Source organism: Vicugna pacos, chromosome 13 (assembly GCF_048564905.1).
Source record: "Vicugna pacos chromosome 13, VicPac4, whole genome shotgun sequence".
Classification (NCBI taxonomy): domain Eukaryota; kingdom Metazoa; phylum Chordata; class Mammalia; order Artiodactyla; family Camelidae; genus Vicugna; species Vicugna pacos.
In genome coordinates, this window is record NC_132999.1 from 52,701,235 (window position 1) to 52,713,763 (window position 12,529).

The 12,529-nt window shown below is 55.5% G+C and overlaps 1 protein-coding gene and 1 long non-coding RNA gene across 15 annotated transcripts in view; one reads left to right on the forward strand and one right to left on the reverse strand.

The window, feature by feature from the left end:
• Positions 1-12,529, forward strand: part of RAP1GAP (RAP1 GTPase activating protein) — a 62,670-nt gene that overhangs the window by 489 nt on the left and 49,652 nt on the right. The window lies entirely within an intron of this gene.
• Positions 4,021-7,709, reverse strand: LOC140700957 (uncharacterized). Its single transcript, XR_012079721.1, has 3 exons — positions 7,432-7,709; positions 5,578-5,750; positions 4,021-5,056 (listed from the first exon to the last, which is right to left on the reverse strand). It is a non-coding gene; the product is annotated as an uncharacterized lncRNA (long non-coding RNA).

The window sequence follows — 12,529 nt, forward strand, 5'->3', positions numbered from 1 at the left end:
GCCACGACACCCCCCAGGAAGAGGCTCTCTGGTCTTCGAAGGAGGGAAGTGGGGGTGGTCCAACGATCCTGAGCTGAGGGGCAGTGAAGTCCTTGCTTCCCCAGGGGCAGCGCGCACCCCCGCCCCGCCCCGTCTGTGACCCGCCGCGGAGCAGGGCACCCGCGTCACGCGGTCGGGCGCCCCCTCGTCGCTTCCCCTGGCGCCACAGGATCTGAGGACTCGATGGGAATCCGCAGGGCGGTCCCCCGCACCCCGCAGGCACTTTGGTGCCAGCCGTGGGGCGCCTGGGCTTCCGGAAGATATTTTGTGTTCACGCACGCACGCACACACACATAAACCAGCTCAGGAGGTGAGCACACCTCCTCCTTGGTGATTAGACCCCGACCTGTGCGTGACCCCAAGATTTTGTTGGGATGGACCACAGGCCTGGGGGTGGAATCAAGGACATCCCGCCCCTTACACATGGCACATGGCATCTGGCCCCATGCTTCATTCTCCTCCCTCACCAAAATCAGAGGCCAGCAGGAGGGGGCACTGAGAAAAGCTGGGCCAGGACAGAGCAGGAGAGAAAGGCAGAGGGAAAACGAAGGAGGGGGGTTATTTCCTCCCCAAAGGGAGCTGAGCCTCTGGCTCCAGGTCCACCCTGCCCCAGGGTAGGGGTCCCTCCTTCCCCAGGGTGTCTGGAAGAAGAAGCTGGACCAGAGGAAAGGCCACCCTGAGTTTCCTAGCTGATGAGAGGGAAATCAGCCAAAGAGGCCCCTGAACGGGGAGAAGGCAGCAGCTGAGTGGGGCAGGTGGTGGTCACGCCCAGCTGGCCCCAAGATACCCTTTCAATCCTCTATCCAGGATCTCAGTCTCTCTCTGAGACCTCCTGGCACTTGGAGGGTCTGGGGAAGCAGAGGGATGCCTTAATGGCCTTGGAAAAAATTCCAGGGTAATGATTAATCCTCAGGTGGCAGAGTGCTTTCCTTACCCACAGCAACATTTCAAGGAGGGGAACGGAGAGATCTCCATTGCACAAATGAGGAAACTAAGGCTCAGAGAGGCTAAATAAACTGCCCAAGGTCACAGAGTTGCCTTTGGCTAGAATCAGTTCATTGACTCTTGGTCCAGGCAGATCTCCACAGCAGTGGGATGGAGTGGCTCACAGGTGACACGCTCTCTTGTGCTGCACAGGGTTGGGGTGGGGGTGCATCTGGATGGAGGTAGGGAGGCTGGATCAGGTTGAGGAGAACTTCACCTTTCTTTAGGGTCTGAAACTCAGACCTCCCCCTCCCAGAGCCTTGTGCTTGCTCTGCCACTGCTGCCCACAGCCGTGATGATGTTCCCACCCTGGGACCTTCCCAGCTCCCAGCCTTCCTTGGGCAAAGCTCTCCTCTCTGCCCCTGGGTGTCTGCCTGGCAGGGATCTCCAGAGACCCCTCTCCTGGCCCTGTCCATCCTCCACCCACTATGAGACAGGAAGGATTCTTCCTTTGGCCTCTTGAAATGCAGCCAGTCTCCTTTTTAGTCCAGGGTTCTCTGCTGCTCCCGCCTCAGGCCCCCAGCAGTGGCCGCGCAGGCCTGGGGTGAGGGAGCCCGGAGACTCTGCTCCACCTCCCTCTCCCCGGGCCCCACCCCTGCCGGCTGTCATGTTCCGAGGCCAGAGGCCCTGTGAGGACTCCTGGGGCAGGTCTGTCTTTCACACCACCTGTCTGTCGGCCGAGGCCTTTGTCCTGCCTTCAGACGCGCTGAGTAGCCACACGTGCTGCACAAACAGCCGAGACCCGTGCACAGCCAGACACAGACGCAAGCACGCTCTGATGCACAAATACCCCGAGACCCAGACACCGGAACACACTGCACACCCCAGCTAAGACTCCCGCCTCTTCCTCTGACCGACCCGGCAGACGGAGAGAGACGCCGTCCAGACATCGTGTACACACAGAGGTGGAGGGTGTTGTCGGCCAGGGCCACCTCCAAAGCCCTCATCGGGCTGATATCTGCTTCCATTATCTCCTCCAGGCCACATACATGATACACACTCAGGAAGGAGCATGAGGAGGCCCCACACCCTTAGAAACGAACCTGGCAGATATGCACACACACCCACCCACACCCAGGCCACCGCGGGTGCACACACGCGTGCATTCCATCAGCTTCCTGCGCGTGGGATGTGAACTCAGCACCAACCTGGGAGGGGGTGGCAGAGGCCCCTCTGACTGCCAAAGCCTGACCCCCAGCAAAGCCTCAGCCTCCCATCTTCCCTCTTTTCTGGTTCCTGTGAACCCCGGTGGGCTAACCCTGGGAATCCTGGGAAACTGCCTGGTCTTTCCCCCTCAGTAGGCCTTCCTCTCCTGCTCGCCTTCCTCCAAACACACCTGTCAGGTTGCCAGAGAGCATGTCTCTGGGCTGCCCTTTTGCTACCCCTGAAGGTGCTGCTCCACGGGCCCCTCCCAAGACAGGGCACCCCCAGCCCAGGCTCCATGCAGCCCTGGGGTTCCCTTTCCTTCGTCACCTTTCCAGGAGGCCTTGCTAAGTCCTGTTTTCGGCTTTGCCTTCCCAGCAAGTCTGGGCGCCAGGTGGTGTGAAGGGAGGGGAATCCTCTGAGTTCTCCTCTCTCACCTCCTCACTTGGCAGAACCTCTGCCAGGCTGGGCCCTGACACCCTGGCTGTGCCTCTGGGAGGCTGGCATCGCTGAGAGGCAGCTGCTGGGAGGTGCTTCTGTGGGCTCGGATGTGGTGTCCAGGGCAGACCAATGCCAGGTGGAGGGCAGCAAGGGCTCCGGGCTTTGCTGTTCTTCCCCGGGGCTTGCCAGGGCACTGGTTCGGAGTCCAGGCCTGGCCCTGCCTCTTGCTGGCTGTGTGGCCCAAGGAAGTCATTTCCCCTCTCTGGGCCCACCTCCAGCTCTGGGAGGCAGCTCAGCCTCCCAGGGAGTGTGAGGTGTGAGGTGGCAGCCCTGTGCCAACAAGGAAAGGAAGTTTGGCTTTGCTGGGCAGTGTGGGCAAGAGGTGGCCCCTGGCTAAGGACTTCCAGCAGATTGAAAACTCTGGGTCCACACCAGGTCAAGCAAGAGTTGCCAGTCCAGGGATTTCCTGGGGAGGCCACCCTGGGGTCAGTGGAGGGGGACTTGAGGGCAGGGGGGCACTGCTGCTGTAGTTTACATCTGTGGGTATTTTTATGCCCCCATATGTGCTCTATTTTTAGAGCTGCAGACTTGTACTTGGAGGCAGTGACTCAGAGAGGGAGGGAGAAGAGGCAGGGGGTTGCTGATGGAGAGACACCCCAAAACAGGGAGGTTCCACTGGGACACCAACCTTCCCCACTGGAAAGAAGGAGCCAAGCTTGTGATGCTCCCACTGTGTGCTGGCACAATGGTGGGGACCCTGCTGGCACAGTCATGAAGCATTTAGAGTGTGTAGTGTGTCCCAGGGGCAGGAACAGACATGAGCTGGGTGTGGCATCCTTCTGTCCCTGCCACAGCCCAGTGTGGTGCTGCTGTGGCAGGTGAGAAGGCAAGGCTGGAAGAGGTCGAAGGACCTGGCTGTTCTTCTAGTCAACACCTCTGCCAGAGTGAGGCCACCCTCCCTGCGGTCCCCTTTTGGAGGAAAATGAGTTCAAAATCTGACTTTGCCACTGACCAGCTGCATCACTTGAACTTCTATTTTTTTTAATCTGAAAAGGGGGGTCACCAACTTTATGTACCTGACGGATTGTTTCAAAGGTTAAGAAGATAAATGCAGGCAAATGCCCAGGGCAGGATCCAGCTCATCATGGACATTTGTTGGGGGCTCAGAGGAGATGGGCTGGGAGTTGTCAGGATTCCATGTCCGGTCTCTGATGTGTGACTTTGGACAAGTCACTTAGTCTCTCTGTGCCTCATTTCCTTCCCGTAGATCAGGGATGATAAGCCCTTGTTTGCCTGCCTACCTGGAAGTGTTGTTTGTGCAGATCAGGCATGATGGCTGGGAGCTGCTTTGAAAAAACACAGAGCTGCACGCAGAGACATGGATGCCCAAAGGAGAAACAAACACCAGAAAAATCTTTTCAAAAAAAACTTCAAATATTTTATTACAGCAAGAAAAAAATAAGCCTTTTATTCGGTGTTTTGGGGCAGGAATTGCTTCCATAACTTCACACTTCCAAGGCAGTTGGCATTGCTCTTGTCACATGAGATGGGTAGTTTTTCCCCTTGGGGAGTCAGTGCTTGGCACATAGTAGGTGGTCAACAAATGGTAATGGTGGCCATGGGTGGAATTTTGAGTTGCATAGTGAAAGGAGGAGTGAGGGTGTTTCTGGTGGTGTGACAGCTCCAGCGTGAAAGGTGGCAATCACGACACTGATTTGGCTTCATTTGAAGGTGTGTGTAGGGGTGAGTTGGAGTCAGTTTGTTAAGGAGTTTGCACTTTCCTGGAAGCCAATGGGAAAACCATTGGCAGGACTGACTGAGCATTCTGTGGGCAGGCCTTGGGGTGCTGGCTGGGCACAGTTCTCTGCCTGCCTCTGCTGTGTAAGTATAGCTCCATTGCCTGTTTCCCTGGGTCTCATTTCCCCCCTGTATGCGGAGGAGAGAGCGCCAGCATCTTCCACCCCAGGGACAGGAGAGAGGACCAAGGCACCAACGAGTCAGGGAAATAGGGGGCTGTCTTCTGTGCTGGCGATCAGGAGACCTGTGTTCCACCTCTGACCTCTTCCCACTAGCTGTGTGATCTCAGGCAAGTGGCTGGCATCTTCAAGCCTCTCTTTCCATCTGTGCAATGGGTGGGTGCAGTTTCTGCCTTTGCCGTGTGGCTCCAGTGAGACAGAGCTGGTGACCATGCTGTATGAGCCTTAGGTGTGTCTTATCTCTGGAGGTATCGTGCTGTTTCTTGTAACTACCTGTTCCTCAGGCTCCCCTGAGGATCTGGTGCTGCTGGGATTTGGAGAGGGGAAACAGACTCCTGGGTGGCCAGAGAGGCCATGACCGTCTCAAGGCCACCGGAGCCACATACCTGTTGCAGCCAGGCTGTTGGGGGCGTGGAGGGGTGAGACCTGAGGGTCCAGCCCTCTGCTCTGCTCCTGAGTTCTTGGCCCCAAGTCTGCAAGAGAAAGACACCCCCACCTCAGCTGAGAGGACAGCCCTCTCCAAGACCCCACTCCTCTGAGTTGGAGCTTTTGGGGTGGGGTGGAGGGTGGTCTTGGGAATTTCTCTCTGCTTGCAAGCTCAGTGCCAGAACTGTTGGGGCAGCCCCAATTCCTCCATTTTCAAAAGTAAAACATGTCATTGACCTGCAAGGGGCTTCCAGGATGAGGCCCAGTCTGATGGCAGGCAAGCCTCCCACCCTGCTTCCTCTTCCCAACCTTGGGGGTCCAGAGAGAGGCCAGCCACCCCGGCAGACCACTGCAGCCCCTTGTGCCAGCCCGGGCAGCCGGCTCTGGATGCCACAGGGCTGAAGCTCTGGGTAGGTGGGCTCCAGCCTGGTCCCATTTACCACGTGCCTCCACCTGAGATGTGGGAGGTTTTCCAGGTGCATAGGGGTGCCCTACAGTCCCTCCCCCAGGACTTCAAGCCTCCAGAAACAAGACTGAACAGAGCCCCTGAACACAGCAAAGCCCTCACCTGTCTCAGTCACTGGGAAGTTCCCCCAGGCCTCCCTGGCTGGATAGGTGTGGCCTTCCATGGTCCTCTGAGGGACCTGCTTTCTGCCTTTGCCCCCAGCTACACAGTTGGGGTCTGCCCTGGGTCAGCCAAGGTGGGAGCTGGCTGGCTGCCTCAGGGATTCCAGGAGCATTCTGCCAGGGGAGAAGCAGAACGGAGGCTGAGTGACAGGATGCAGATGGGGGCATGAATTAAATACTTACAGTGAGTGGTCCCTGGGCTAAGCTCTTTTCATGGATCTACCTCATTTAATCCTCAGAGCAACTGTCATTAGGCCCATTGAAGCTCAGAGAGGTTAAAGAGCCCGCCCAAGGTCACCCAGCTGGTGTATGGCTGAAGCTCAGATTTGAATTAAGGGCTGTCTGACTCCACTTTTAACCACTTTGGTGTACTGCATGCAGGATTAGATGGGGAGGGGGAATGGGGCCTAGTTCTGACAGGGGCAGGGGTGGGCTCAAACTCTGGGGCTGCCCCACATTCAGGACCTGGCCCTGAACATCCCAGCTCCTCCTGCCTCCCTTTTCCCTTCCCCGTGGACCATCCATGGAGCTCAGCACCCCGGGCTGGGTTGGGGAAAGTGGATGAATGGGGAGATTTGTTTGCAGAGGTTCCCAGGGACGTACAATCCCATAGACCCTGGCTTCTCCCGACCCCATCTGTCTGCATGAACTCCCAGCTCAGAAAACGAGAAATCCTCAGTGTCAGAGCTGGAGAGGAGCCCATGGAAATCGGCTGGTCCAACCCCCTCATTTTACAGATAATAATTATGATGATTACACCCGATGGTGGTAATTCACAAAGGGCTTTCACATCTGGGTTGCCTCCATGCGCAACAGAGCCCTCAGGGCTGGCAGGACTCCTGAGGCCATTGTTATTCTTCTCACTCTGTGGCTGAGGAAACTGAGGTTTAGAAGGGCAAAGAGATGGGTCTTGGGGCACACAGCTGGCCAGGGAACTGGGCTCCAAACCCAGATCTTACTTCCCTCTGAGACTGCACTCTCCTGGTCTCCCTGAGGCCCAGAGCCCACATGGTGTGGCTCTAGGACTGCATCCTGCATTAGGGGCATGCTTTCTGCGGGGGCTGGTCTGAGAGTTCTGCCTGGGCAGGAGGCAGGTATCAGGTGAAGCTCTGGGACTCCCATTGATGCCTGCCTTCCTCCCTGTCATGGAAACACACTCCCCTTCTCCATTCGGAGAATATAGGCTGAAGGGCAGAGCTGTTTTCTGGGGGTCTCTCCACCTCCCATGCCCCCAGAGTCAGGCTGAGAAGGCAGCTTGGAGAGCCCTCATTTTACAGAGAATTTCACTGGGGCTCAGGGAGGGTAGGGACCTGCCCACAGTCATGCTGACCAGGTGGCAGAGCTGGGCCCAGGACCCGGGTCTCCTGACTCTGTGTGGCTGTGCGGGCACATGTCCAGAAACAGTGCTGAGGGCAGTCCCCACTTACTGGGTGCCTACTGTGCACCAGGGCTGAGCAGCATGTGTTTATTGAGCATCTATTATTTGTCTTGGGGAAGTGCTTTGTGAGGCTAAAGCTGTGAGGAAGGGGAGATAGGGGCTTTTCTGTGAGGGATGTGGGGCCCCAAGCAACTACCCCACCCAAGCCCTGAGGTGGAGGAGACTCTTGGGCCTCCAGGGGTGGCATGCAGGGCAGCGTGTGCAGTTGGAAGGGCTTTCTTCCTGGCAGGATGCCCCTGAGAGTGACTCAGAACTGAGTTAAGAGCCTAGAGAGTCTACAACCACTTCTACTTCCCTGGCCCTTGGGCAAGTCACTTAGCCTCTCAGGGCCTCAGTTTCCTGGGATGATAATATTACCTGATTTATAGGGTGATCATGAGGACTGAACCAACAAGAGTACTTGGCGTAGGGCCTCAGGAACGAGTAGCTGTTTTTGTTGATCTGTGGTGCATATGTGACGGGGGATGAGGTCTTGAGGGGTGGCAGGAGAGCTGGATCTGCCCTATTTGCAGGCCTCAGTTTCCCTATCAGTCATGGCTGACATAAAACTCTTGTATAATCTGCCTCAGGGGGCTGTTGTGGAGATCACAGAGGTCCCAGGGTGCGTAGGTGCGCCTCCGTGATCTGCACACCGAAGGAACGGTTCCCGGCGGGGAGAGGAGGCGGCAGGAACACGGTGGGTGGCAACACAGGTGCCACCATTGTGGCACGCAGGTGTGTCATTGTGAGCTGGGAGAGGCGCGGCAGTTTGCGCCAGGGAGAAGAAAAAGATGCAGGTTCTGGGGGCCACCTCCGCTCAAAGGGAAGATTGAGGAGTGCGGCAGGGCGTGGGTGGCCACGGGAACGCAGGGCGCGTGCTCCGGGAGCTCTCGGGTCCCAACCCTCCCCAGAAGAGATACCCGGGGCGCTGTCCCTGGTCCTGGAGCCCGCCTGGCCCTCCCCATGCAGTTCCCATAATGGCCAGTTGAGGGCGTCCGAGACCGCGGCGGACTCCCCAGGCCCGTTTCAGAATACGTTTTTAAAGAGCATTCTTTACTTTCCTGTTATGGTATTCCCAGATAATAAACCTACCCACACAGACAACTTAAAAAAGCCAAAAGGTATACCTCCCTGAGAGAAGTAAAAGCCCTCACTTCCATAGATGAATACTCTGGCATGATCAGAGGACCTAATAAAGTAACCAAATGGTTGCACCTGTTTGCATATTATAAAAATACCTTTAGATTTAAGGATAGAAAATCTTATCGCTGTACCTGATCTCTAGTTTAGAATGGCTCTAGTAGTTACATCTTTGGAAGACTCAGTACGTATTAAAACCACACTAAAATAAATATCCGTATGTAAACCAGAGTTAAGTTGTAGAATGGGATAATCAGGCCTTTCCCCCATATGTATGTCTGGGGGGATATCTGATGCACAACGGGTCTCCTTGGGTGGGACTCTCCCCAACATAGCTTTCCTGGCCCTCACCCACTGAATGGCAGTGGTGATCCCCAGGAATTGCTGAGGACCAAAACCACCATCAGGTAATCCCCTAATGCCCTCCAGGGGGCAAAGCTGCCCTCCTTGAGAACCAAGGTGGGGGCCTTGGCCGGCTGAAGAGGGGCTCACAGAATCCCCAACTGGCTGAGCGAGAGCATGGCACCTTAAGGTATTGTCAGGGCATCCCATCCTCCATCTTACAGATGGAATAGAGGCCCGAAATGGGAAGAGTTTGTGCTAGGAAACACAATGAGTGACCTGGGTGAGGGGGTGCAGCACAAACCAGGTCCCCTGCCCTCCTCTCTGCCCCCAGCACAGGGCTCAGTCAGCCCAGCTGCCCTGAGAGGAGCTCTGGACATATGCAGTCTCCCAGTTCAACTTACCTGCTCCTAAAAATGGGAGGGGAGGACCATGCCCTTAGCAGGGGAGTCAGAGAGGGCGGATGGCTGAATTCCAGCCTATAATATGTGAAAGGGGTCATGACCTCCCCTCTTTTTGAGGATGCAGCAATTGCACATCCCTCAACCCCTACCTTTATTTCTTCCCAGTAGTTAGCCGGCACTGTGTGTGTGTACGTGTTTGGTGTGTGCTCATGTGTCTGTGTGTCTATTTTGTGTGAGCATAATGTGATCTAAGGATGAGTGGACCTGTGATTTCTGTGAATGAGTCTGTTGTCATTGGCATGTATTCACACGTGTGTACAAACCCAGCCACAGTCAGTAGGTGGGCATACACTGATTTGGGACCTGTAGGTGTGAGCTGGATTTGACCTTTGCTTGTGTGTGCGCATGTGGGTTTGCAGTGTAGGGGCTGATGTTCATGTGAGCATGTCTGCATGCATATGACCTTGATATGATCTTATAGGCATGAGTTGGATGTTTTTGTTTACAGTACAAGTGCACGTGTGACCTGGTGAAGTTTCTGTGCAGGTATGCACACATGTCCACCACAGACTATATCTATCTTGTTTACCCTCTTCTTCTAGTTTCTGAACAGTGTCAGGCACACAGTAGGTATTTGAGCAGGCAGAGGTCTCAGGAACTCATTGAATGGGATGGAAGTCTCAGAGTCAGGATGGCTGGTTCAGTAACCTCGGTGAGTAGCTGCTTGGGGTGAGGGTGTGAGCCAAGCCACACCCAGCCCTCCCTCCCTTCCCAGAGGTTGGGGGCCTCTCAGGAGACTCCTTTTCCAGGAGCTCAGGGTCTGCAGCATCTTGGGATTGAGTGGGTGTGGCTTGGCTAGAAAGGCCATGAGCTAAGGATAATGATGCTTCGAACCCATGAAATTCTCTCAAGGCAAATGCATTTTTCCATTATTATGTCTCTGACCCAGCAAAGTGAGAGTGGGTGTTTAACAGATAAGCAAACTGAGGCCCAGGAGCAAGAACTGGTTAATGCAGAACCACACAGGAGGTTGCCTGGCCAGGCAGGAAGCTCAGGACTGCCCTGTCTACTGCTCAGGATGCCCCTTGCAGATATCTTATATGGGAAAGACTAAGGGGAGGGAAGACAGGGAAGGTTGCTGGTGACTCTGGCAAGAACTTACCCAGCAGCCTCAGCTGGAGCCAGGCCTGAGATCTTCCCAGGAGCCTCCCCCACCCTAGGGTTGGAAAGGGGGAGCTGGAGGCAGGTGGGTGGAACTCTCAGAGTTCAAACCAGGGTGAACTTGGAAAGGGAGCTCTGCAACCCTCCACCCCTGCACCCTTCCCTCCTCCTTCATACAGTTTGAACAACTTGGGTGCAAATCTGTGAGGCCCACAAGTAGAGGTTTCCTCCTAGAGGGGGGGTCTGGACCCCAGAGGGCAGCCTGGCTCTGGTTTCTAGGGAAGAAGTGGGGAGGGAAAGGAAGAAGGGAGCTCTGTCCCACTGCAAAGATGGCAGTGGCTTCCCAGTGCCAGTCGGTGAGCACCGGCTCTGTGCTGACTTAAACTCCCTGTCACAGTAAGCCAGTGGAGGCTGGATGCCTGAGGGCCATTAAATACAATACAGCTAGGAAGTGTCAGAGCCTGGTCCAGCACCTACACCCTTACTGTGCCGCCTCTGTGGATGTCTGTATGTCTGTCTTGGAGTTGTTCCTTGTGCCCACACACACAGATCTGCCCCCTTCTTTCCAAGAGCTACATATGCTGCATGGTGGAAATGGACCTCAATTTATTTATCTGGGTCCCTCTGGCTGGCCATTAGTTTGTTTTGGAACACTTACTAAACTAATAAATCTTTGCTAACTCAACGAAAATGGTGATTTCATGTAGTTCAGTCTAATACAAATGATGCTGCTGCAAGTGTTTTAGTTAACAAACACATGTGATTCAAATACTATTCTCAATGCTTTATAAGTATTAACTTTAGGCAAAACCTTTTGAAGTAGGTACTCTTATCTTCATTAGCAACCCTATTTTGCAGATGAAGAAGTTGAGGGACAGAAAAATTAAGTAACTTGCCCAAGGCTACACAGCTGATGAGTGGGAGAGAGCCGGGATTTGAACCCTGAGGGGTTTCACAAGAATGAGGATGTGTGTCTGCCTCTCTGTCCCTTGACCTTGGCCATTCATCTTCAGGCTTACCTGCAGTGATGTAGAGGGTGAATTCCTGGAGGTGGTCGTGCATGTTAAGAAGGTGCATTTAAATTCTGCTATTGCCTGAGGGACAAGGAGCTGGGCAGGGAGTGCCCTGTGTATCACTGGCTGAGGGACGTGACCCCCCTCCACCCCCACCCCACCCCCAGCTCTTGCCAATGAGGCAGCTGCAGCTGGTCAGAGCCCAAGAGCCCAGAGCCCACACTGGGCTCTTTGTCTTTGGTGGGAACCCTGCAGCCCCCACGGCCCCTCTCAAGGGCCCACTGTCCCAGCACCGGCAGGGCCTCCCGGGGGCCAGGCCCGGCTGGGAAACTTGGCACATTGGAGGCCCTTTGGCCACTCTGCCAAGTGGACATGCAGAGCCCACTCAGGGATCATTCCTGCTGAAAAGAGGCCGGTGAAGCTGAGGGCTACATCCAATTAGATACAGCCCTCCGGTTGGGGCTGGAGTCCTGGGTCCCAGCCGTGACACTGCACACCCCTTACGACCTAGGCCCAGCTCCTCGTCCTTCCCTCCACCTCAACTCACTGGGCAGCCCTGCTGCTGCTACCACTTAGGAAGGAAACACTTCCTCCCTCCTCGGGCCAATCTCAGCGTGCCTAGGGTTTGCCCCTTGGGACTACTACCAGACTGTCCTGTGAGGAGTGGATGTCCCATGCTGCCCAGGAATCCAGAGCAGAAGGAGCCCAGCCCTGGCTCCAGAGCACCAAACCAAGGGGGTGGTTTTAGGGCCGAGGAGATCATGCTTGCCCTGCTGAGGCTCTGCACTCTGCAAGAGGCTCTTGAGGGTTTCTCCACCCGCCAGAGTGTATGGAGAGGAGAAGGGGTCCAGGGTGCAGCAGAGAGAGGGGCTGGAGGGGGACCCTCCCAGAAGAGAAGTAACTGCTGTGAGCCAAGGTCTGTTTCTTCATGTCTGAAATGAGAAGATTGCTGCGCCCCACTCCCTGCCTGGGTGAGGCAAACTATGGAGCCCTGTACCCAGACCAACCATTTCCCGGGGGAAGACAGAGCTAAATGAGCCCTGGCTCAGGGCCCAGGCGGAACAGTTCCTGAAAGGCTTCTGAAGAAACCCTGCCGCCCTATCCTTGTGCCCTTGGGCGTCCTTCCTCCCTCGTCCCCCAACTGCATCTGTTCCTTGCAGTCCCTTTAAACAGAAAACTCCATAGAAAACCTCAAGGTTCTGGGGTCCTCCCTGACTGCAGGGGTAGGGGGCAGAGTGTTCTGGGAGGGGTGAATGAGTTCTGGGGGCAGGGCCAGTGTCCCATGTCTCTTGACACATATTTGGGGCATTAAAGACAGCTTCCTGTGGGGTGGAGCACTGGACTGTGAGTTGGGTTCAGAGGAAGAGCTCAGAGTGTTTGTTGAGTGAATGCATGACCGGCTCAAAGACTCCAGTT